Source organism: Chiloscyllium plagiosum, unplaced genomic scaffold (assembly GCF_037043375.1).
Source record: "Chiloscyllium plagiosum isolate Xiang-an unplaced genomic scaffold, Cpla_swu_hap1 HiC_scaffold_18, whole genome shotgun sequence".
Lineage (NCBI taxonomy): Eukaryota > Metazoa > Chordata > Chondrichthyes > Orectolobiformes > Hemiscylliidae > Chiloscyllium > Chiloscyllium plagiosum.
In genome coordinates, this window is record NW_028270156.1 from 9,726,191 (window position 1) to 9,751,220 (window position 25,030).

At 41.8% G+C, this 25,030-nt stretch overlaps 1 protein-coding gene across 3 annotated transcripts in view; it reads left to right on the forward strand.

Annotated features, from left to right (window-relative positions):
• The window catches only part of gas2a (growth arrest-specific 2a), a 245,497-nt gene that overhangs the window by 963 nt on the left and 219,504 nt on the right, over positions 1–25,030 (forward strand). For 2 of the 3 annotated variants that reach the window (XM_043705415.2, XM_087996286.1), the window contains exon 2: positions 876–985. The exons of the other annotated variant lie outside the window; for it this stretch is intronic. The gene's annotated coding sequence lies outside the window, so the exon portion shown is untranslated. The remainder of the gene's footprint in view (positions 1–875; positions 986–25,030) is intronic. 3 annotated transcript variants of the gene reach the window in all.

A 25,030-nucleotide genomic window follows, 5' to 3' on the forward strand; every position in this document is an offset into this window, starting at 1 on the left:
AATCCATGCTGTTGGCATCTCTCCATTTCACAAGCCAGCCGTCGAGCCAACTGATTTAGCTGACCTGTGAGATCTCTGGAAACTTAATTGAGAAGGAACATCTTTTATTGTTCAATGCCAAAATAGAATCATTACTGGTGGCTTAATTCAGCTAGTCCCATCTTGGGACAGAAGCTTCTGCAGACTCATCCTTGCGTCTGCTTCTTGTTCTACCCAGAGGTATTATCACATACATCTTTCCACCACCTGTAAAATCACTATGACTTTTTAAAAAATCTACTATCCACCGCCTGTAAAAATACTATAGACAATTTAATATTTACATGTAAACCATTAAAAGTGAGAGAGAAGTAGGGAGAGAGAGAAAGAAGCTTGGTGGTTTTCACATGAATTTGCTGTCCTTATGCTTCTCTCAGTTAATATCTGTTCATCCCACTGCTCATTTAGAGGTGTGATGACAGGATATTCCTTTATTCAAAGGGTTGTGAAACATTGGAATTCACAATAGATATGCCATCATTAAATATATTTAAGATTGAGATGGACTCTTCCAGGGTATCAGACAATACGGGGAGTGGTGAGAAGTGGAATTCATACACAAGGTCACCCATGATCGTATCAAATTTGTAGCATGATGGGCCATTTGTTCCTACTCCTATTTCCTTTTTTCTTCTGTTTCCCATTCTTGGTAAGTCCAGTTCTTGTTTATGATTTTGATGTTATAACAGATTTTTGGTAATTCTAATTACCAATTTGTTAAGTATTAATGATGACAACAATGTTCAAAATGCCCAGCATTTCATGCAGCAGCTGTGGAGAGGGAGACAGAGTTAACATATCAACTTGAAAAACATTAACTCTGCTTTTCTGTACAGATGCTGCTTGACCTGCTAACCTTCAGGCTCAAAGTGCTGCCAACATGAGTATGGATCCCAGGGCATACAAGCTCTCGCTGTAATCATGCAATCTGTAACATAGAAGATTGGTAGGTTTACTAAGGTCCTGGCTTTGATGTGTTAAGGTTCTTATTCAAGACGGCTCAGGGATTCTCTAAGGGATGAGAAACTCATTGACAAGTCTGTGCACACTTGACTAATTAAAGTAGGAAACCTTGATCCAGCCAGGCCCAGATAACCTTCCCTTTTAACAGTCCATCATAACGAGGGACTAGTCTAAACTATGTGGGAAAGGTCATGAGGTAATCTTGCTCAGCTAGCATGTTTAGTATCATTTTCCTACAAAATTTTTTTTTCTTTTAAAATCATCTGAGATTCCCAGAATGCAAATTAATTCATAACCTTCCCAGATCTCGAGCTCCAGGGAACAGCACACAAACATTCAATCCATGACAAGCCAGTGTTCACTCAAATCAGATCACAAAGAATTTGTCTTTCCACCAGCTTCCATCCTGTCTGTCTGTCTCTCTCTCTCTCTGTGTCCCTTGAACCCTTCAGTCAGTAAATGTAATTTACAGAAGAATGTTTTCTGTCTCTCATTCACACATGAACATCTTCCAACTTCCTTACTATGTCAGTTTCAGCCTTCATGTTTTCCAAGCCTGTAAGGGTAATGAGACATTCACAGATGAGGGAGTGGAGCTTCCTAAATTCAAATTTGTGGTATACATGAAAACATATCGGGATAGTTCTATTGCATGCATATTCCACTCAGCTTATTAAATTACGAGTTGTTTTCCTATTGAGTATGAGATTTATTACGAGTCTTCGATATTACCAGAATTTTTAGTTCCGCAACATCCCACTGTGAAATATGCACAATCCTCCAGCCCCTGGCATGGGAAGGAAGTACTGCCACACATTCCACAAGTGAACAAATGTTATCACCTTATTTACACCGATCCATTGACACTAAGAACAGATGTTCCCAATTCTTCTGAACAAATATCCTTCACCACCAGTGGTCAAGCACTTGCCCGCATTTCCTTAGGAGATGTGTAACATCTAAGACTGCAAGCTTTCTCATTCCCTGCTTTTATCATTTCATGATAACAATGCAGAGTATGCAAGTACAATGAGTCCATTCAGTCCGTTTGCATTTTCAACAAGTCAAGTGCCTCTTTTGGTGAGTCGTCATCCGGAGGACCAGAGTCGGAAAGGTACCTGATTTCCACGTAAAAGTTTGGACATGTAGGTACAGGAGTAAACAAAAGTCAATTAACAAGATTCTTCATTGCCTTAGGTGAAAAACAGTGCATGATCCCTTTCATGTATAAGCGGAAACCAATTTATATTTTGAGAATGAGACGAAGGATTATCCCACAAGTGCGTCCCACCTGAACCATCCGCACAATGACCATAGCCAGCAGGTAGGACTCCATCCACATGAGTCAGACGATGGTGGGGCAGCTGTCTTCTCTGTGTCTTGACGTGCTTTGTTGATGACATCTGTGTCATTTACAATGTCTTTAGAGAAGTTGTCTATGTAGGTGCAACATTGTGGGCCAATGACAGAACAAATGCCTCCTTTTGCAAAGAGGAATTCTAGCACTAATGGATTCTGAAGCATCATTATCCAGATCTTCTGTAGTTCTTTGTTCATTAGTTTCAACACGTGGTCAGCTGAATTGGCCAGTCTTTCAACATCGTACACAAGATCGCCTATCTGATCTCGGGCCATCACAACACCCCAGCCAGGAATAGGCCTCCCATCAACCTAGACCATCAGGTTTGTTGATGGAAGAAGTCATGCATGTCTTGTTTTGTTTTTCCTCTCATTTTTGTCCCGTAGCGATTCAGAATATGGTGGGCTTTCCATTCGTCATCTACCTTAGGTATGTTATGGTGGAGGGTAAAAAGTGGTAAGGTGTGCACTGAAGCACAACATCCATACCAGTCATTGGGTAAGTATGGGTAGCCTTGTTTTTGCATAGCCAGTGAAGGCTAAACAGAGTTCCAAAGTCGCACTTCTGTGAGTGAATGATGAGTCCACTCAGAGCGAGGGATGAAACTTGTAAACATTGGGTGTTATCAAAAATTCAGTTTTCTAAGTGTATTAGTGGATAGAGAGTAGGAGTACGACCAATATCTTTTATAACATTTTTACACAGTACATGCTTCACTTGCCCCATGTCGTGGGTACCGAAAGTATATTTCACACAGCGACGTACTACTTCTGGATTAGTGGTGCTGGAAGACCAAGGATGCTGCCTGAACTGCTGTGCTCTTCCAGCACCACTAATCCAGAATCTGGTTTCCAGCATCTGCAGTCATTGTTTTTACTTTGACGTGCTACTTCTACTGAATGAGTTTTGTCATCACAGGTGAGGGGTTGTATAGGTGGGTGAGTCTTATTCATATATTATATATCAGAATGATGGAAGAGTGAGCAGACAAAACATGGATCGGGGTGTTAGCTTGAATAAAGAAACCATTGGCAAGAGAAGGAGGATTAGGGGTGCATAGTATTGTTGGCCTTTCTTCACCTTTCCAGCTTGTCTTGTTAACTACAGTAGCTAGTGATTGCAGAATCTATATAAAGGTATTCCTGCCAGTAGCGATAGGTCAGATCACAGAAGGTTCCGTCAAGAAGGTATAGGTTGATGGTTTCAGAGCAATAAATGCCCTAGGATTCTGTGATTTCAGTACTATGTGTTCAATACTGCAATTCATATGGTTCATTTTGAGAGAGGAACAGGCAAACATTTCAAAGTAACAGTTTTCAGCTAATGGAGTGGGTGAAGTTATGGAATCATGCCATCTTATGACAACTGGCATAGATGTGTTGTGAGGGTGACAATAATGTCGAAAGTGATGTTTGGATATGCAATGTGAATAGCTTAAATGAGTTTCAGCTGGGTAGCTGCATTCATAGCTTCCAACAGTATTGGTACAACTTTCATGAAACTGACAAATTCTTCTTTGTAGGGCAGTGGGGAAAATAATACATTCTGAAGCATCAATGCCATTGCCAGTGTAGCTGTGATTACGTTGGCATTCTACACCTAAATTGTTGGTTTTGTTTCTGCAAGTGACATTGGGCTGACAAGTGGGACATGTTAGTGTTCTCACAATATCAAGGGTAGTATCCAGAATCGCAATAGGGGTAGCAAAACGGGTAGTGGTTAGCAGAGTTAATGTTGTTGTTAGTTTCTGCTGTTTCGTGGTCTTTGGGATTGTCTTGTCATGAGTGGTAGTAACGACGTCAGTGATAGTGGTAGGTGATGATATGGTCATCGGTGTAGGGGGAAGATGGACATTGATGGACATCTCATGGTCTCATTGTTTCAGCATGTGGCATCCTCCGAAGTATCGTTTAGATTGATAAAATCAATTCCCGTGACATTGTTCCTACCAACAAATGTATATACCACCTTAGTCACTTCTCCATTTGATTTATTAGCATTGACACAAATTCTGTTCATACAGTTGCATTGGAGGTTTAGCCAGTCAGAGATATTACAGATGGGCAGATTACATCTGGATGTATATACTTGAGGTGGGTTCTCATCAGATGATTGCACTCATACTCGTACTCTGATTGTGAAGGTGATACAAGCCTGCAATGTCCTTTGTCGACCCATGTTGAACGTCCTTCTACTTTTACTGAAGTTTTCAGTTGTCAGAAGGACTTGATAAGGACCTTTCCCAATTTTCTCAATTAAAGTCTTTCAATAGTACGTAGTCACCAGGGTTGACGTCTTTAAACATTGGACCTCTTTCTTTGACCTGTTGATGATAAGGCTGCAATGCTTTGGTTAGATTAATCAGGTACCTGTGCATATCTTCTGCCATGACATGCACATCAACAGGGTGTTGGGCCATCAATAGTGCAGACCAGATAGTCCTCAGAGGCTTTCCATATACTAATTCAGTCGCCGAGAATTCCATCTTTTTCTGGGTCATGGTTCTCATATTAAAAAGGGCAATTGGAAGTACTTGCAGCCAATTAAGGCCCATTTCCTCTACCAACTTGCTTAGCTGGCCTTTTAAAGTACCATTGGCTCTTTCAACAATTCCCGCAGCTTGGGGACAGTTGGCACAATTGAATCTCTGATTCATATTTAGACTTTTACATAGTTCCTTGTTTAGCTCCGCGCAGAAGTGGGGCCATTTTTGGAAGAGATGGTTGCTGGTATTCCAAACCTGGGTATGATTTCCCTTAGTAGAATTTTACAGGTAGTTTTTGTTGTGCAGTCTGTACAGGGATAAGCTTCAATCCATCTGCTAAATACATCAATAATCACGAAGCAATACTTGTAACAATGGCATCCAGGTAATTCTATAAACTCTAACTGAATAGTATCAAAAGGTGCATTTGGCAAGGGACTTGGTGGACACTTTACTCCTCTCCTGGAATTATGCTTTTGACAAATTAGGCAATTTGCATCTTTTTGTTTTGCTTTTTCTTGCAGGTGGGGATTCCACCAAATTTGGAGAATTCTGTCCACCATTCTCTCCTTACCTACATGCATATGCGTATGAACATAACCAACTAGAAAAGGCAAAAGCGAATCGAGCAGATATGTCTGTCCTACTGCCGTAACCCAAAGTTCAGTAGAACTATTTATGTAACAACTATGGTTCATCTACCTTTGTTTTTCCTCATCAGAGGCGTCCCCCGATGGGTCCTTATTTGCGCTAGGTCAGGCATGATTGGGGTATCAGAAGAGGAAAAAGGAGGATCTTCCTTTGGTCTCCTGTTTGGCATTTGAGCGACCATATCTTTTTGTTCAAAAGCTGCCTTCTTAGCAGCCATGTCAGCAGCATGGTAACCTTTAGTGACATCAGATGCATTGGAAGAGTGAGCGGAACATTTGGTAATTGCGAATTGAGAGGGAAGTTGAATAGCGCGGAGGATGTTAGCAACGTAGGCAGTATTGAGGATGAGGTAAGAAAGTTGTGCTGTTGCCAGAGTTGACCAAAATCATGGGCAGATCCAAAGGCATAGCGGGGGTCAGAATGCATGGTTGAGAGCAAGGAGCTCGGCTTGTTGGGCAGAACAGGGTGAATCGATGGAATAAGTTTCTACCATTTGAGACAAAGTGACAATCGCATATCCTGACATGCATTTGCCCTCTGGAGAGATAGAAGAAGAGTCATCAACAAAAAGTGTAAAATCTGGGTTAAGAGTCTGATCCGTAAGACCAGGATGTCGCCTAGTAACAATGTCATTTATAACAATAGAGTCATGGGGAGGATCGGGCAATTCAAGAGGTTCCTTCTGCAAGAATGAGGCGGGGTTATCTATATTTAAAAGAGAGAAGCAGATTCTGAAGCAACAAGATGACAGCGACTAAGTCAGACCACAGTGAGGTGTTGAATACGTTTAGAGGTAAGCAAAGACACTGCAGAATAGGAAGTGGTCTGACTTCCATGGTTTGATGTAAAGTTATATTAGAGGCAGCCAATATCATGGTATGGATGGCTGGGAGAATCTTAGTGCATAAAGGCATACCTTGAGCAACAGGGTCAAGATTAGTGGAATAATAGCAACAGGGTGCCATGAGTAGCACAGTTTTCAAGGCTGGCAACATAGAGGTGGAAGTCGCCATCATACAAAGGTCAGCCTAATGCAGGAGCTGAAGAGAGGATAGTTTTAAGTTCTGTGAAGGCTTGCTGTTGTTCAGGAGTGAGATCATACTGTTGAGGGGTGTTAGATGAGGACAAGGGAGATAATCTTTGAGGGCAAAATTGGGAATCCGTTGTCGGCAATAATTGACAAGACCTAGAAACGATCTCATCCATTTGGGAGTGGTTTGAGAAGCAATACAAAAAATAGGATCAATATGTTAAGGTGTCAAGTGTTGATCAGATTCAGAGATGAGAGTACCTAGGAATTTGACTTCTTTCTGACTCGTCTTAACCTTACTGGGGGTACAACACAGCCACATTGATGAAGATGGTTCAGTAAGGTAGTGGAGTTAGTGTGATTGGAAGATTTGTCAGGGCTAGCGAGGAGGTTATCAACGTATTGAATTAGGGTAAAGCCTACAGGAAATTCAAGTGATTCAAATTGGGTGTGAAGGGTCTCTGAAAAAACTGAACAAACCCTTGAGGTAGGCAGGTCCACATGTATTGATGGCCCTTAAAAGTGAATGCAAATAGGTACTGGCTATCTTGATGCGACGGAATGCAAAAAAAATACATGTTGGAGATCAACAATAGTAAAATTATTGGCAATTGCTGGGACTTGGCTGAGGATAGTAGCAGAATTGGCAACGAGAGGGTGAAGGGGCTCAACGATTTTATTTACTTCTTGAAGATCTTGAACAGGTCACCATTCAGGACGCCCAGATTTAGGAATCAGAAAAATGGTTATATTGACGGGAGAATGGCATGGGACTAGGATGCCTTGCTGTAAGAAAGAGACAATAATAGGTTGAACGCCAGCTTCAGCTTCTGGCTTCAGTGGGTATTTGGGGTATCGAGAGAAGAGTGGAACTAGGTTTAACAGGAATAGAGATGGGTGGGATTCTAGCAAGGCCCACTTCTGTTTTAGAAGCCGTCCAGACTTCAGGATATACTCTGCCCTGCGGGTGGGGGTGGGTGTGATGATGATGAATGTTGCAATGAATTGAATAAGGCTGATCATAAAGTAAGATCGAATCCTGAGCAAGTGTCTGAATATTATGGGAGGTTTGATCAGTCTGTTCAAAAAGAATCTTAGCGACAAAGCCTAGTTCTTTGGCTTGGTGTTCTGGATTCATGTGAGTGGTGACATGAGGGAAATGAAAGGGCCAGCTTTCCAAATATGAGGAGGAACTGACACAAAGAGGGCACCGCCAGCAGGTGAAGTGATCTCACCAATCACCCAAGCATGTTGAAATGTGTGCAGCAAGCGAACAAAGTATTGTTCAATGCTGTGGTCAGTCCCGGAGGGGTCATAAGCAAAAGTAACATGGGAGGTGAGGGACATTATCTAAAGTAGGATTAAAAGTGTGAGGATCCAAATCAAGAGAACACCATTGAGGTGGCTTTGGTTTGATGTTGACGCATTGAACAAAATGAGGTGGATCCTGAATTAGGATACCTTCGTCGTGACATTCAGTAGTAATATGTAGAGGATAGAGGAGATCTCCAGCGGGTAGAGGGATACGTAACCTATCAGTAACAACAAAGTGAAAAGAGAGCAAGATACAATTTTTCTAAACCATTCTGAGAGGGACAGTGTATGTGTAACAATTAGAGGAACCATCAAAACCCTTGTAGGGCTTCAACATCGTCTGAGATTTGGAAGTCAAAGGTATTTACAAGATTAGTGGGAAGCGGTGACACAGTGGCTCCCATGTCGACCATGAATTCAATATCATGACCATTAACGTTAAGGGTTAGCATAAGTTCACCCTCAGGGCTAGCAGTAACCATGGGAAGATTCAAGGGAGGATGATAATCTATATCAGGGAGTAAGGTTCAGAAAGCGTTCCGTAAAAGGGGCAACGTGCTTGGGTCCCTGGGGAGGGGGATCAGAAGGTTGCTGGCTTCTTCCATTCCGATGATCAATAGGGGGCTGCCTTCGGAAAGGGCAGTTCTTGGACCAATGTCCTGATTGATTATGGTTGAAGCAAATGTCTGGTCGTTTGGGGGCTCTGGGGAGAGGAGAGGTGGAGAGGAATAGTAAGAGGATGAATAGGGAGTCAGAGGCATCATGAACTATGGGGGAGGGTACGTAGGAGGACCCCAAGGTCCATTGGGATGTTGTTGATATACGGTACTAGTTCTGTTATCTTGCCATACTGAATGACAGTATGAGGGTTCTATTCGATAGCCTAGCTGGCGTTGCGGATGTGAAGATCTATTTGGAATTCTGGTTTTAGGTCTCGCCCCTGCAGTTTGGGCAAATTTGGTCTTGACCTTAACTGTTGAGGCATAACTGTCAGGATCCTTTCGTTCCCAGAAGTAACATACTTCCTGGCTGAATTATTCAACATTGGCATCTTGCCGGTGCATATTATGGGTTTTAGTAGCTTTCTGTACCTGGTCAGAAAGGATGGCATACATAAGGCATTAATTTGGGGTGAGTGTCCTTGTGGGTACTGAGCGTCACCAGAGTAAGGTCCATAGCAGTCCTTAAGCTAGATAAGGAAATCCTTAGCTCCTTCGCTTGAGTGAGGTTTGCATTCTCAAGTCAATTGCACGGTGCACTGCTTGACAGAGGCAGGTCATAATCCAATCTGACCTATTAGGTTCACCTGGATGCATAATCATGAGTTGGGTATGATTATTACATTGTAAAATTTACAAGAACTTAGTTAATTTTTCAGGGGAAAGAGCATATTATATGAGGTTAAATAAGTCTTGGGAGGCCGCATTGTAAATGGTCCTAGTCCTATTAATATAAAATTAATAAATCCTACAGGATTCTTTCCATAGTCTGGAGCCTTATTGATAATGCTAGAGAGTTCATGAGGCGTCCAAGGTTCCTAAAGATTAACAAATGGATTTTGTCCTTGATTCTAGGCAAGTGGGTTAGGGTCTCTTCTGGCTGGAAAATTTCCCCTTGGCCATTTTACATCAGGGTGAGTGCGAGGATTAACATTAAGGTTCCTAAACATTGATTATAATTCATCAATGTCGTCAGGAGTCATTTGTGGTGGGGCAGTGACACTCAAAGGTGCCTTCTGAGTGTTCCCTTCATGTCTTAGTTGATTCCTAGTGCAGGTGGCAATGAGATTATGGTAACCTTGATCATCCGAATTCTCATTATGCTGGACAGGAGAAGTAAATGAGGAAAAAGCGGTATGGGCCTTGGCACGTTCATTCTCAGAATAGGAAGGGGGGAGGTTTCAGGTGCTTTCGTTTCGTAGCACGTGCTCGCTTTGGTTATACTATGGGTGGGGTTTCGAGGAAGTCCCTTTTGGGGAACCGGAAAAGGTCGGTTGGAGAGGGGCCATAATAAAAGATCTCCTCCTCTGAATCTTATTCAAACTCTTCGCTTTCAGGTGAATCAATGTCCTTTAATAATTGGTCTTTGGGATAGGTTGGATGTAAGAAGTTGTCCTTGTTGTCCGTCTGGTCCTGCATGACTCCAGCTTCTGTCTGCTTTTTATTTACCGGTTTCCCTTTTCTTTGGAGCCCCTGAAATTTCAGATTATGTTATGGTTTTCTGCCTTCTTTTTTTTTCTCTAGCCAACATCAATTCAGTTTTTAAATCGTGCTTCACACTTGCTTTTTAGTTTTGTCCAATCTAATACAAATCCTTCCTCAGTTAATGGACTGATACCCCTTTTAATACGGTTTTGTCTCCATGATGATTGCATGAGTTTTTTCCATTTTTCTTTTGCTACGTTTTTCCACACTAATATGGTTTCTTTCATTTTACTCCCACAACCTTTTTTCCATATCTCTTGTTCAACTTGCATAAGTAGATTTAGATCATGTGTGCCTCCCAGAGGCCAGTCCATATTCTGTTGGGCAGCTGCACCAATATTCCTCTGAATTGTTTCTCATAATTAGGATGCGTACTTACTGTCTCTGTTAAGGGACATTTGCCCTCTACTTTATCTAGTGCAGCACCCATATTTATCCTATTTATTGTACACCTTCATAAAATTCTTACCGTTGTCTCTTACCTTTGCAAGGTATTTATTTTTAGTGCCTATTTAAACAATCTCATTTGGAGTTCCGTCAGGGTACGTGTGAGTGAAATGGGGGAAGCAGCACACAAAAATGCAGATAGAGAGCAACCAAGGTATAACCTTGCCTTGTGGGCCCACTTGTTTTGAGTCTGACCTTTAGATGAGGCTCCTTTTTTCCAGTTTCACTCACACATATCCTTTGTTGGAACCTTGCTCACAGTGCCAACTTATTTGAGTACTTATTCGAGACGGCTCAGAAAATCCCTAATGGACTTGACCTGTAAGCCTCTCTTGGTTCGTCCCGGAGATCATACTCTGTGGTAGTCTGGAATATAAAACTCTGTTACAGCCAGTTTAGTTTAAATTATTACCTTTATTTACCAATGGCATCAATGTTACACTACAGCATAGATACCTACAAGCCAGGCTTGAGCTCAGGTTCTAAAATCATGAGCAGAGTAGCGGTGCCAGCTCTTACCCCTAAGAGCTTTCACAGGCTACTCTCTTTATTGCTACAAACAAACTGTCTTTATACAGAATTTGGTATTAAAATTACAAAAACGCCACATGTCCTGAATCAGATAAGCAGCAATAAAATGGCAAAAGTTTACAGAGGAAGAGCAACTCAATGACGAATTAAACAACATGTACATCAAAGTAAGAAACCCTGATCCAGCCAGGCCCAAATGGCCGATAACCTTCCCTTTTAACAGTCCATCATAACAAGGGACTAGTCTAAACTATGTGGGAAAGGTCATGAGGTAATCTTGCTCACATAACATGTTTAGTATCATTGTCCTACAAAATGATTTTTTTCTTTTAAAATCATCTGAGATTCCCAGAATGCAAATTAAATTCATAACCTTCCCAGATCTCGAGCTCCAGGGAGCAACATACAAACATTCAATCCACGACAAGCCAGTGTTTACTCAGATCACAAAGAATTAATCTTTCCACCAGCTTCCATCCTGTCTGTCTGTGTGTGTGTGTGTCTCTCTCTCTCTCTCTCTGTGTCCCTTGAACCCTTCAGTCAGTGAATGTAATTTATAGAGGAATGTTTTTTGTCTCTCATTCACACATGACCATCTTCAAACTTTCTTACTATGTCAGTTTCAGCCTTTGTATTTTCCCAGACTGTAAGGGTAATGAGACATTCACATTTCAGAACAGTCAAGATGAGGGAGCAGAGCTTCATAAAATCAAATCTGCTCAGTGTGGTATACATGAAAACATATCAGAATAGTTGTATTCCGTGCACATTCCTCTCTGCTTATTAAATTACAAGTCGTTTTCCTACTGAGTATGAATTTTATTAAGAGTCTTCGATATAAACAAAATTTTTAGTTATGCAACATCTCACTGTGAAATATATGCAATCCTCTAGACCCCAGCATGAGAAGGAAGTACTGTCACACATTCCACAAGTGAACAAATGTTATCATCTTATTTACACTCATCCATTGACACAAGAACAGATGTCCCCAATTCTTCTGAACAAGTGCCCCCCCCCCCCACCCCTGTGGTCAAGCGCTTTCCCACATTTCCTTAGCAAATATGTAACATGTAGGCTACAAGCGTTCTCAGATGGCTGACAGATTTTCCAAGGTGCACACCATCCTAATTTGGAGCCACCGCCATTGTTGCAGGATTAAAATTGTGGAACTCTCTAACAGTTGTATGTGTGTACTCATATCTGATGGACTTTAGTGGTTTCAAAATGCAGTCAAATACACCCTCTCAGTGTCAATTAGGGACAGCAACAAATACTGACTTTGCCAGTGATGATGTCATTCTGTGAAACAATTTTTTTAAACCTTTGTTTACAGTGGTTCTGTCACTTTTTTGGCTGCAGCCTTTCAGCTAGTCAGACCAAACTGTTGCCGGTGATGCAGTCTGAATTCAGACCTTCAAGGTGCAAAGCTCCTCAAGGGTATCATTGGAAGTATTATTTAATGAAGTTATGTTGAATTGTACATTAGTTGTGCCTTTTAATTTCAGGATTATGGTCAAGAAAATGCAGTGCTTGTCCCCAATGGAAGATGGTAAGGTGGAGAATTATGAAGAGTGATGACATGGAGCTTAAATTGTAGAAGAACTGCAATCTATGTGGTGGTCATGGATAGCGCATCCAAACTGAAGAGATCACAGTTCTACCTTGATTCCACTTTTTACATGATCCTTGCGCTTGTTCCTCCTCTGGTAAAGGTCTCGAGAAAGGGCTTTATGGTGCCGTTATGGGGGTAGATTCTGGAATGCGCAGGAGACCACCACAGATTTGGAGAAATTGATCCAGCAAGTAGTGGAAAGCTTCCTGTGAGTGGTACAGGTTAAAAAAAATGTTTTGGAGCACTGATAGTTTGCTCCACTAAGTTCCTGGCAGGAACTAGGCTCTCATTAGAACATATTATCCATTCATGGTTGGATGGGGAATATGAATCATATGATAGGTACTTTGTTCTTGTCATTAAGCAGCCAGCATCTGTTTCAACTTGATGGCACAGTGATGGAAGGTACAACCAGCTGGTACAGATTGAAACATTGTGGGTACAAATGATGTGATGCATTGTTTCTTACAATAGTTTGCATTTTCTGAAAAGGAAAAATCCAAGATGTGACTTACAAGGTCATTAAAGGATATGAATTGGAAGTTAGAAAATAAATAAGGGAGACAGCTTAAAGTATGATTGGAAGGCATTTAGAGAGAGATGTAGAAAAGTAGATTGATTAAGAAGTTTTAGAAGAAAATGGAATCAAGTTTAATTATAGTTTAGCTGAAGGCCATTTGGCTCAATTAGCTTGAACTGTCTTTTTGAGTAAGCAATCATGCTTGGTTCCACACTTGCATTTTGACTATTAGCCTCTTAAGTTTCTCATTCTCTTGTGACTGCCCAAATCTTTTTAAAAATTATTTATGGAATTAGCTTCCAGCACCTTTTCAGATGAAGTAATCTGAATCTTGACAACTGTCTCATTGAAATCTATATATTTTCATCTCCCTCTAAATCCCATGCAAGTTTAAGTCTATGATGTTTAATTATTGATGCAATGGACATAAGACAGCCAATATGTTGCTGGAGAATGTAGTACAAATGCGTAAATGTATTTGGGAATGCCCAACAGTATGTCGTAATCAGAAATTGTTACTGGTATTCAGACTGGTATAGTTTGCTATATGTTGCACAATATACCCACTGCAGAGAGGAATGGAGCTGCAGGAGGAAGAAAACAATGACCAGTCTGTATTCTTGAGGAGCAGACTGAAGTGGAACCTAATATGGTCTTGAGCCTTGTAAGTGCTCACCTAGTTGCCCAAGAAGATTGAACAATTCGAATAACTTGGAAGGAGTACTGGACTCGTCCATCCTGGGAGTAAAACAAGAATAGAAGAAATCGAGTGTACGGAGAGGATGGACTAAAGATTTTTATGGAGAGAATGCAAAACCATTTATGTTGAATTTGTATAACCCAGAACTGGAGTTTTGCATCTACTTCTGGGCACTACACTTTAGGAAGGGTGTGAAGGCATTAGAAAGAGTGCAGAAAAGATTCGTGAGTGGATTTAGGGATGATTAACTTCAGTTACATGGATAGATTAGAGAAACTATGACTACTCTTCTTGGAAGAGAGAATGTTGTGAGGAGATTTCATGAAGATTTCAAATCGTAAACAGAGCGGACAAAATAGAAAGGGAAAAATTGCTCCTAATATTGGAAGAATCAAGAATCAGGAGGCACAATATCAAGATATTTGGCAAAAAAAAAAATTGACATGAGGAAAAACATTTTTAAAATTAAAGTCATTAGGTTTAGAAATGCACTGTCTGAGAGTGTGATGGAGCCAGATTAAATTGACGCTTTCCAAAGGAAATTATCCAAAAAATAAATGTTCAGAGTTACGGGGAAAAGATAGAGGTTGAATTGCTCATGCAGATGATCAGCACCGACATACCAGGCTAAGTGATCTCTTATGTTGTAACCATTCTGATTGTTATGAGATGGAAACAAAATGAAGGTAAATGACAGTATTAGTTATTTAGTTGAGAATGTCTTGAGAGGGGAATGAATGGAACTGCAGAGTGCTGGTCTGAGGAGTGTTGTACAGATGAATTCTGGAGAATCTCCAGAAAAGCAAGATAAAGAAAGTAAAGCCATAAAAATCCAATAGAGGATAAGTTTTATAATTAGCAACAAAGATTACAATATAAAGAAGCAATGATGAGTTTATAGTAAGATATGATAAGGCTGAAGTAAGAGTTCTGCACACATTTCATATAACACTGTCGAAAATGAAAATGTAAGTTCACTACACGGTTCAACTTTTTCAGTTGATAGTTATTTTTAATGTATCCAATGTGTGGCTTTTGAACTTTAGTGCTCACCCATGTGATGTGATTTGATTTGACATGCTCTGTAGATTGAGCAAATATGAGTTATTCCAATCTGTTGCAATAGGTAGTTGTGTTTTTTTCTCAAAATGGATTTGGAGCATAGATGGAAATATCTATTTTCCCAATTGTTGTCTTTCCTATTTGCAAAATAATGCTGGAAGGGTATAATTCTCTGTTGCCATAAAAATAGAACATAAGCTTATATCATCCTATTTGAAAATTCTAAAACAGTTGATGTCTCTAGAAAATGATATGCATTAAAAATATCTTGTTGTAGATATGAATTTTATTTGTTGAACTTTGTGGGTGGCACGGTGGCACAGTGGTTAGCACCGCTGCCTCACAGCGCCAGAGACCCGTGTTCAATTCCCACCTCAGGCGACTGACTGTGTGGAGTTTGCACATTCTCCCCATGTCTGCGTGGGTTTCCTCCAAGTGCTCCGGTTTCCTCCCACAGTCTAAAAATGTGCAGGTTAGGTGAATTGGCTATGTTAAATTGCCCGTAGTGCTAGGTGAAGGGGTAAATGTAGGGGAATGGGTCTGGGTGGGTTGTGCTTCGGCAGGTCGGTGTGGACTTGTTGGGCCGACTGTGGAATCTAACCTATTCTAAACTGTTGTGAATTCTTCAGGTGCCAGAACAGAAACCCAAGACGAAATTTTCCAAAACTTGGCAGTATTAATTTCTAGGTGTTTCATGGAAGGTTTCTCTCTATGAACTGTAGCAGGTTTTCTCATGGAATTTTATGATGCTAACACCATTAAGTATTGTGGAGATACTATGACTTTAAGAGGTGTATTTTGTCCTTTCTTTATGAAGGAAGGTTGAGACAGAGATGATAAGTGGTATGCTCAAAGCCAATAAAGTAAACAGTTTGTGAGACCTTGGGGTTATCTTTAAAATTGAAACAATAGAAGCAACCTGAATGTGTGGGGTAAAGCTCCCACAGACCCAGGGTTTTTCATTTTAGCTTTCTGCGGTTGCTTGGATCTTGAAACTGGGTGTGAAAGCTGTTTTTTCCCTCTCTGTGACAACTAAAATCTGAATTTCTCTTCCTCCTGCTAGAACTGAATGTGGGGCAAATCTATTTTACTGAATTTGCCTTTACCAAAGGTGTATTTATGGGATGTTACTATATTGGAACAGTTAATTAGTAGTAGTTATATATATATATATATATATATATATATATATAATTATTTTGTTAAGCATTTCGATAGAATCAGAGTTAAGCCAATTCTTTTATTTTTATTTTGTCTGTATTTTAACTACAGTGTAAGAATAAAGTGTGTTTTGCTAAACGTTGATCGTTTGACCAATCAAATTCATCTGGAATGCAATGCTTTAAAATAAGAAAAAAAAAAGGTCTAGGCTATCTCCTTGATATATTTTGAGGGGGTTTGGTCTGGTCCATAACAGTACGCACCACACCTTCCATGACACCTCTCTCCACAATCTTGTACTTACCAGCAGCAAAAGTATTTGCTGTAAAGGGGACAGTCCATGTTTCCCACCACCAGTGCCTTATTTAAAGCCTAGCTGTGCATCAGTTCAAATTCTGCAAGTCAGGAATTGGAATTCACAGTTCCGCTGTGTGAAGAATTGATAAGGAGATGGCCAATAGAACCTAGTTGGCACCTTGCTTTACTGACAAGGGCCTGGTGGTTTTAGTGGTTGGAAATACCACTTTAAGTGCCCCACCTCACAAGGGGACATGTAAGATAATCAATTTTACTGAATTTGCCTTTGCCAAGGGATTTATTAGATTAGATTAGATTACTTACAGTGTGGAAACAGGCCCTTCGGCCCAACAAGTCCACACCGCCCCGCCGAAGCGCAACCCACCCATACCCCTACATTTACCCCTTACCTAACACTACGGGCAATTTAGCATGGCCAATTCACCTGACCTGCACATCTTTGGACTGTGGGAGGAAACCGGAGCACCCGGAGGAAACCCACGCAGACACGGGGAGAATGTGCAAACTCCACACAGTCAGTCGCCTGAGGCGGGAATTGAACCCGGGTCTCTAGCGCTGTGAGGCAGCAGTGCTAACCACTGTGCCACCGTGGATATGTTTATGAATGTTACTAATTTGGAACAGTTGCTGTTTAGTAGTAAATAATTTTTTTGTCAAGTTTTATAATAGAATTAAAGTTATCATTTTTTTTGTTTGCATTTTAACTAAATGTAAGAATAAAGTGTGTTTTGCTTAAAGCTGATTATTGTGAACAATCAAATTACATCTGGAACACAGTACCTTATACTTGTATTTAACTAAGATAAAAGTTAGCATCTAGGCTATCTCCCTGATATGTTTGTCTGGGCTTTGGTCTGGTATATAAAAAATTGTCGGCTCTTCTCTGGTCAAAATCACTAAGAACAGATTGGGTTTAGAATCATTGGACTCAAGAGACAGTGAGTGTTGGCTTTTTTGGGGTGTTGCATTCACTTAGTATATTTAGGGGTGTCTTGCACAAAATGGTTCTTTCAGTTGCTAAGAGTTTCCTAGGAGTTGGAAGAAGTCACTTCAGATAGTTTACGGAAAATGAGAAAAGCAAAACTTTCATAACTGGCGAGCAAACTGAAGTTGGAGTTGCCTGTGTCACTGAGGAAAGAGGAGATAATTGCAGAAATAGCTCAACATTTACAATTGCCAGGGATGCATTTAGAATCACTGGAAATTGTTAAAATTCAGTTGCAAATTAAACGGTTTGAATTTGAGGCAATGGTGAGGCATAAGGAAAGAAAAATGAAAATGAAACAGTTTGAATTACGATTAAAAACAGAGAAATAAGAAAAAGAAAGAATAGCTCTGGCAGAACTAAAAGAAAAAGAAAGGATGGCCTTAGCAGAGAAAGGTGAAAGAGGAAAAGGATAAAGCAAGAGTTTTTGAACTTCAGAAGTTGATGATGAAAGAAGAACAGGATCCGAGAGTATGGTGCTGGAAAAGCAAAACAGGTCAGGCAGCATCCGAGGAGCAGGAGAATCGATATTTCAGACATAAGCCCTTCATCAGGAATTCAAAGTCGAGAGGGTGGTGCTGGAAAAACACAGCAGATCAAGCAGCATCTGAGGAGCAGGTGAATCGACATTTCGTGCACAAGTCCTTCATCAGGAATAAAAGGTGAAAGCTGATTTAAAATGGCAGAGGCGAAGTAGAAATGGAGATGGTGATATAGAACAAAGCCATTGTAGCCAAAAGGCTGGTGGGATCTATTTAAATATGTCCAAGTGTCACCAAAGTTAGCTGAGAAGGGTGTAGAAGCCTTTTTTATTTCATTTCAGAAAGAGGCTGAACAAATCAAATGGCTAGTAACCATTGATGATTCAAACAAAATTGGTAGGTAGAGCTGGTGAGGTATTTGCATTACTATCAGATGAGGTATCGGGGGAGTACATGAGTGAAAAAAGCCATCTTGAACTCGTGCCACAAGAGACAGATAATGTTTTATGAATCTAAGAAGGGAACCTGGTCAAATACATAGTCATTCATGATGAAGGGCTTATGCCCGAAATGTCGACTCTCCTGCTCCTCAGATGATGCTTGACCTGCTGTACTTTTCCAGTGCCACACTTTCGACAGTGTTTAAAAGGATCATACAAAGTGAATTTGGTAGGTGGATAAGGGCATTGAAAATAGATCAGACATAAGATGCTCTTAAAAAGGCTGCTATTTTGGAGGAGTTCAAAAGTTCATTTACTGAAACAGTGATAACTCGTGGAAGAGCAGAGAGCTAAAACTGCAAGACTGGCAGCTGAATTGGCAAATGATTATGTGTTTGTTCATAAATCATAGTTTGGCTTCCAACACCAATTTCAATCTATAAGGGGTAAAAATTCAGTAAAAGTCCTCAGGTAGTAAAGGAAAAGTCGATCTCATTGAAGATAGTAAAGACAGTTTACCTCAGGTTAAAAAAGAAACCCATGAGGGGGAAGGAGAAGTAAAATAACTTCAGGTGTTTTCACTGTAATAAATTAGAACACATGAAGTTGCAGCGTTGGTGTTTAAGCAAAGCACTGGGAAGATGTGGTAAAATAGGATAAGCCAATGGGGTTTATTGAAGTAGAATAGGAAATCCCAATGGAAACTATGGAGCTGCAAAAGAATAAGGAAGTGCCAAATGTTTTTAAATAACTTACCTGTGTGGGTAAGGTTTACTCGTGTACCAGAAGGAGTAGGTAAAGAATTAACATTTTAAGAGACATGGGAGCAAGTCAGTCTTTGGTGAGAGATGAGGAGGAATGTAATTTGGAAGGACTATTGCCAGAAAATGTGGTAATATATGGAATTCTTGATGAGGAGAGTAGTATTCCTTTGTATAGATGAGGTTAGAAAATACAGTGAAAAGTGCTGGAGCGGCAGTAGGAGTAATATAAAGATTCAGTGTTCTGAAGATACAGTTTATCCTTTGGAAGATACAGCTGGATCACAGAGGGGAGTGATCCGACTGTAGTTCAAAAACCAATGGAAAATCAGGCAGCTGAGATGTTACAGGAAGTATATCCTGGGATTTTTTTTCTGACCATGTGATAACAAAGACACAAAGCCATAATTTGAAACAGGAGGAGTAATCAATGAATAATGATAAGAAAGTTGCAGTTCAGTTTTCAGAAACTATATTTGATCAAATGGTTGAGAAAAAAAAAACAAGGACAATTGGGAGGACAACGTGGATATTTTTAGTTAAGAAATTAGTTGAGTTACAACAAGACGATGAAAAACTAAAGCAGTTGAATCAAAAAGGATACACAGAAGAAGAATCTGAGTGTATCCCAGAATGCTACTATCTTAAAAAGAAGTCTCAATGAGGAAATGAAGACCATTATGGGCAGAGTTGCATCAAGTTATATTACCAGTAGGTTATAGAAAGGAGGTGTTACAGATAGCACATGTGGTACCAATAGGTCATTTGGGAATAAAGAACAGAGAGAATAAAGAACCGCACCCTATGTCATCACTGACGTCACGCGTTCCGCCACTTCCGCCCCCACAGTTGCCATCATCACAATCACTTCCTCCCCCACTGATGCCACTCCCATGCACACTGCTGACACGCCCCCCCCCCCCCATGGATCCTACTGTCACCACCCACGCCCCTCCCCCCCAGAACCCCAAGGTGAGCATCACCCCAGATCCCCCCACCAAGCCCACTCACAGTCTCCACCCCCACTCCCAGCTCCAGCCCTATACCTGGTCCTGGCTCCCAGCCCTGCTGAGTTTTCACTATCCTCCCAGACTATCCCCTCACTGAGGATGAACAATCAGTCCTCCACAAAGGCCTTACCTTCATTTCCCTCCATCCACACATCAACAGATTCAATACACATTGTCACATTGAACACTTCTTTTGCCGCCTCTGCGTCTGAGCTTAGTTTTTGAATCAAGACTCTTGCCCATCTTCCGAGGACCCCTTCACCCGCCTCCAACACACCCCATCCACCTGGACACCCCGTGCCGGTCTGCCCTCGACCTCTTTATTTCCAACTGCCGCCGAGACATTAACCACCTCAACCTGTCCAACCCCCCTCCCCCGCTCCAACTTCTAACCCACAAAATGCGCAGCCCTCCACTCCCTCTCCTCCAAATACAACCTCACAATCAAACCTGTGGACAAGGGGGTGCAGTGGTAGTTTGGCGCACTGGCCTCTACACCGCTGAAGCCAGGCGTGAACTTGAAGACACCTCCTCCTACCACTCTCTTGACTATGACCTTACCCCCCCCCATCACTAAACCATCATCTCCCAGATCATACACAACCTCATCACCTCAGGGAACTCACCTTCCAACCTCATAGTTCTGGAACCCTGCACCGTCCGATTCTACCTCCTACCCAAGATCCACAAGCCTGTCTACCCCGGCCGACCCATCATCTCAGCCTGCTCCTGCCCAACCAAATTTATCTCTTCCTGCTTCGATACTGCCCTATTTCCCCCCTAGTCCAGGAGCTCCCCACATACGTTCGGGACACCACCTACGCCATCCACCTTCTCCAAGACTTTTGTTTCCCCAGCCCCCAATGCCTCATCTTCACCATAGACATCCAGTCCCTCTGCACCTCCATCCACCATAACCTGGTGCCTCCAAGCTCTCCGCTTCTTTCTCTCCTGATGTCCCCCACCCGGACTCTTCCACTGATTTCACTGACACTCTTATTCATTTGGCTGATCTAGTCCTCACCCTCAACAATTTCTCCTTCGAATCCTCCCACTTCCTCCAGACGAAAGGGGTAGCCATGAGCACCCACATGGACCCCAGTTATGCCTGTCTCTTTGTCGGCTACGTAGAACAGTCTATCTTCTGGAGTTACACCGGCACCACTCTCCACATTTTCCTCCGTAACATTGATGACTGTATCGGCGCCATCTCGTACTCCCACAAGGAGGTTGAACAGTTCATCAACTTCACCATCACATTCCACCCCGAACCTAAATTCACTTGGACCATCTCTGACACCTCCCTCCCCTTCCTGGACCTCTCCATCTCAATCAACAGTGACTGACTCAACACTGACATTTTGTACAAACCCACTGACTCCCACAGCTGCCTGGATTGCACCACCTCCCACCCTGCCTCCTGCAGGGCTGCTATCCCCTATTCCCAGTTTCTCTGCCTCCACCGCATCTGCTCCCAGGAAGACTGGTTCCGCCTTGGATCACACCAGATAGTCCTCAAAAAAAGGAGGCTACAATTTCCCCTCCCACGTGGTTGAAGATGGCCTCCTACACATCTCATTCATGTCCCACACCTCTGCCCTCGAGCCCCACCCCTCCGACTACACGGGGACAGGGCCCCCCCTTGTCCTCACCTTCCACCCTGCCAACCTTTGTATGCATCATATCATCCGCCGACATTTCCATCACCTACAACAGACTACACCATCAGAGATACGTTTCCCTCCCTACCTCTATCCGTTTTCCATAAAGACATCTCTCCGCAAGTACCTGGTTGGGTCCATGCCCGCTAGCGGCCCACCCTCCCCTCCTGGCACTTTCCCTTGCCACGGCAGGAATTGCAAGGCCTGCACCTGCTCCTCCCCCCTTCGCCTCCATTCAAGACCCCAAAGGAGCCTTCCACGTCCATCAAAGCTTTATCTGCACTTCCACATATGTTGTTTACCTTGTCCGTTGCTGCTGATATGGTCTCCTGTCCGTGGGGAGACTGGACACCTACTCGCAGAGCGCTTCAGGGAACATCTCTGGGACACCTGCACCAATCAGCTCTACCGCCCCGTGGCTGAACTTTTCAATGCCCTCTCTCACTCTGCCAAGGACATGCAGGTCCTGGGCCTCCTCAATCGCCACTCCCTTACCACCTGAAGCCTTGAGGAAGAATGCCTCATCTTCTGCCTCGGAACCCTTCAACCCCATGGCATCAATGTAAACTTCACCAGTTTACTCATTTCCCCTTCCCCCACCATACCCCAGTTCCAACTTTCCAGCTGAGCACCGTCATCATGACCTGTTCCACCTGTCAATCTTCCTTCCCACCTATCTGCTCCACCCTCCTCTCCAACCTATCCACCTTTACCTCCACCTCCATCTGCCTACTGCATTCTTACCTACCTTCTCCCCAGCCCCACCCCCTTCTTATTTATTTCTCCATCCTCGAGGCTTTCAGCCTCATTCCTGATGAAGGGCTTTGGCCTGAAACATCGATTTTTTTCTGCTCCCTGGATGCTGCCTGACCTGCTGTGATTTTCCAGATGTACTCTAATCTTGAGTCTAATCTCTAGCATCTGCAGTACCCACTTTCGCCTGGGGAATAAAGAACACTCAAGCCAAAATACAAAAACCCTTTTATCAGCCTGGACTGCATAGGCATGTTGTTAAATTTTACCGAATGTGTCACACAATTGGAAAACTTCAGGCAGTGATTCAAAAAAATACCTTTAATATCTATTACAGCATTAGGAACCTTTTACAAGTCTTCTAATTGATTGTGTAGGACTCCTACCTAAAACAAAAAGTGTGAATCAATATTTGTTGACCTAATGGATGTGTTTACTAAATTTCTGGATGCCATTCCATTATACAATATCACAGCTAAAAGGATTTTTGAAAAGTTACTCAATTTTTTATGAGATATGGACCCCTTGAAATACAATCAGATCAAAGGTTAAATGTTACATCAAAATTGTTCAAGGAAGTTATGGATAGCTTAGGAATAAATTCAAATCAACTACATACCATTCAGAATTGCAAGGAGTAATAGAACATGACATGAAACTTTAAAGACCATGCTGAGGGCTTATAGTCAGGGCTATCTAGAGGATTGGGATAAAGGAATTCCATTTGAACTTTTTATAATTAAAGATGTACGAATGAATCAACAAAATTCAGTCCGTTTGACTTAGTTTTTGGACATGAGGAAAGAGGACCACTGAATTAAGGAGAAATTGGTAAGCCAGAGTTCAGAGACGTCATATTTGGACTATGTGTCAAATTTTAAGGAAAGATTAATTAGAGTGCATGAGTTGGTGAGACATTTGAAAGTAGCACAGCATATTCTGAAACAGGAAGCAGACAAGAAATAAAAAACATTGTTTTGCTCGTGGAGATAAAATGTTAGTACTACTATCAGTGGTAGGTAAACTTTGAAAAACAAGATTTAGTGGGCCTTATAAAATCGAAAGAAAGTTGACTGAGGTGATTTGTTTGATAAGAACACCAGATGGAAGTAAAATTCGGAGTATGTCATGTAAATATGCTCAAACGGTACTTAGATAGGGAAATAAAGCAAAAGGAGAATGTGGTACTTCTTACAACTTGGAGTGAAGAACTAACTTCAGATAAATTTGAATTTAATATTCTTCAAATTAAATTGAATAATGGGGAAGTTCTTAAAAGTGGGATACATTATTGCCTTGCCTTCCAGAGGAAAATCGAAATGACCTGAAAGAGATACTACAATCACACAAAGAGATATGGGAATAAGCTGGGAAGCTGAAAATGTGTTGCTGGAAAAGCGCAGCAGGTCAGGCATAATCCAAGGAACTGGAGATCAGAGCTGAAAATGTGTTGCTGGAAAAGCGCAGCAGGTCAGGCAGCATCCAAGGAACTGCTGCGCTTTCCCAGCAACACATTTTCAGCTCCTTGGATGCTGCCTGACCTGCTGCACTTTTCCAGCAACACATTTTCAGCTTCCTTGGATGCTGCCTGACCTGCTGTGCTTTTCCAGCAACACATGTTCAGCTTCCTTGGATGCTGCCTGACCTGCTGCGCTTTTCCAGAAACACATTTTCAGCTCTGATCTCCTGCTCCTTGGATGCTGCCTGACCTGCTGCGCTTTTCCAGCAACACATTTTCAGCTTCCTTGGATGCTGCCTGACCTGTTGCGCTTTTCCAGAAACACATTTTCAGCTCTGATCTCCTGCTCCTTGGATGCTGCCTGACCTGTTGCGCTTTTCCAGCAACACATTTTCAGCTCTGATCTCCAGCATCTGCAGTCCTCACTTTCTCCAATAAGCTGGGAAGTACTAACATGATTATGCATGATTTAGATATAGGAAATGCTGCTCCACTTAAGCAACGTCCTTATAGACTTGACCCTCCTAATGTGGGACAGGTTTAAAAACGGGTTGAAAACATGCTCAAAAGCTATAATTGAAGTGTGTTGCAGCACATAGAGCTCACCCACAGTAGCTGTGCCAAAACAATTGATACCCAATGTTTATGTGTTGATTACAGAAGATTCAATGCAGTTTCAAAATCTGACTCATATCCCATTCCATGATTGAATGACTGTATTGAGTAGGTGGAACAACAACTAATATTTCTAAGCTGGACTTACTCAAAGGTACTGGCAAGTACCGTTATCTGAGAGAGTGAAGGAAATTTCAGCTTTGGTGACACTGAATGGACTTTATCAGTTTAAAATTATACCATTTGGTATACAAAATGCCTCAACTACATTTCAAAGATAACCAATAATGTCATTTTGGGATTATCCAATTGTGTGGCGTATGTAGACGATCTGGTATTTTATTAGTCACACATGGGAGGAACATTTAGAGCATCTAGCTGAATTGTTCAATCATTTTAGGAGGTGGACTTGGTGACAAACCTGCCTGAGAGTGAGTTTGCAAAAGCCCAAGTCAAGTTCCTAG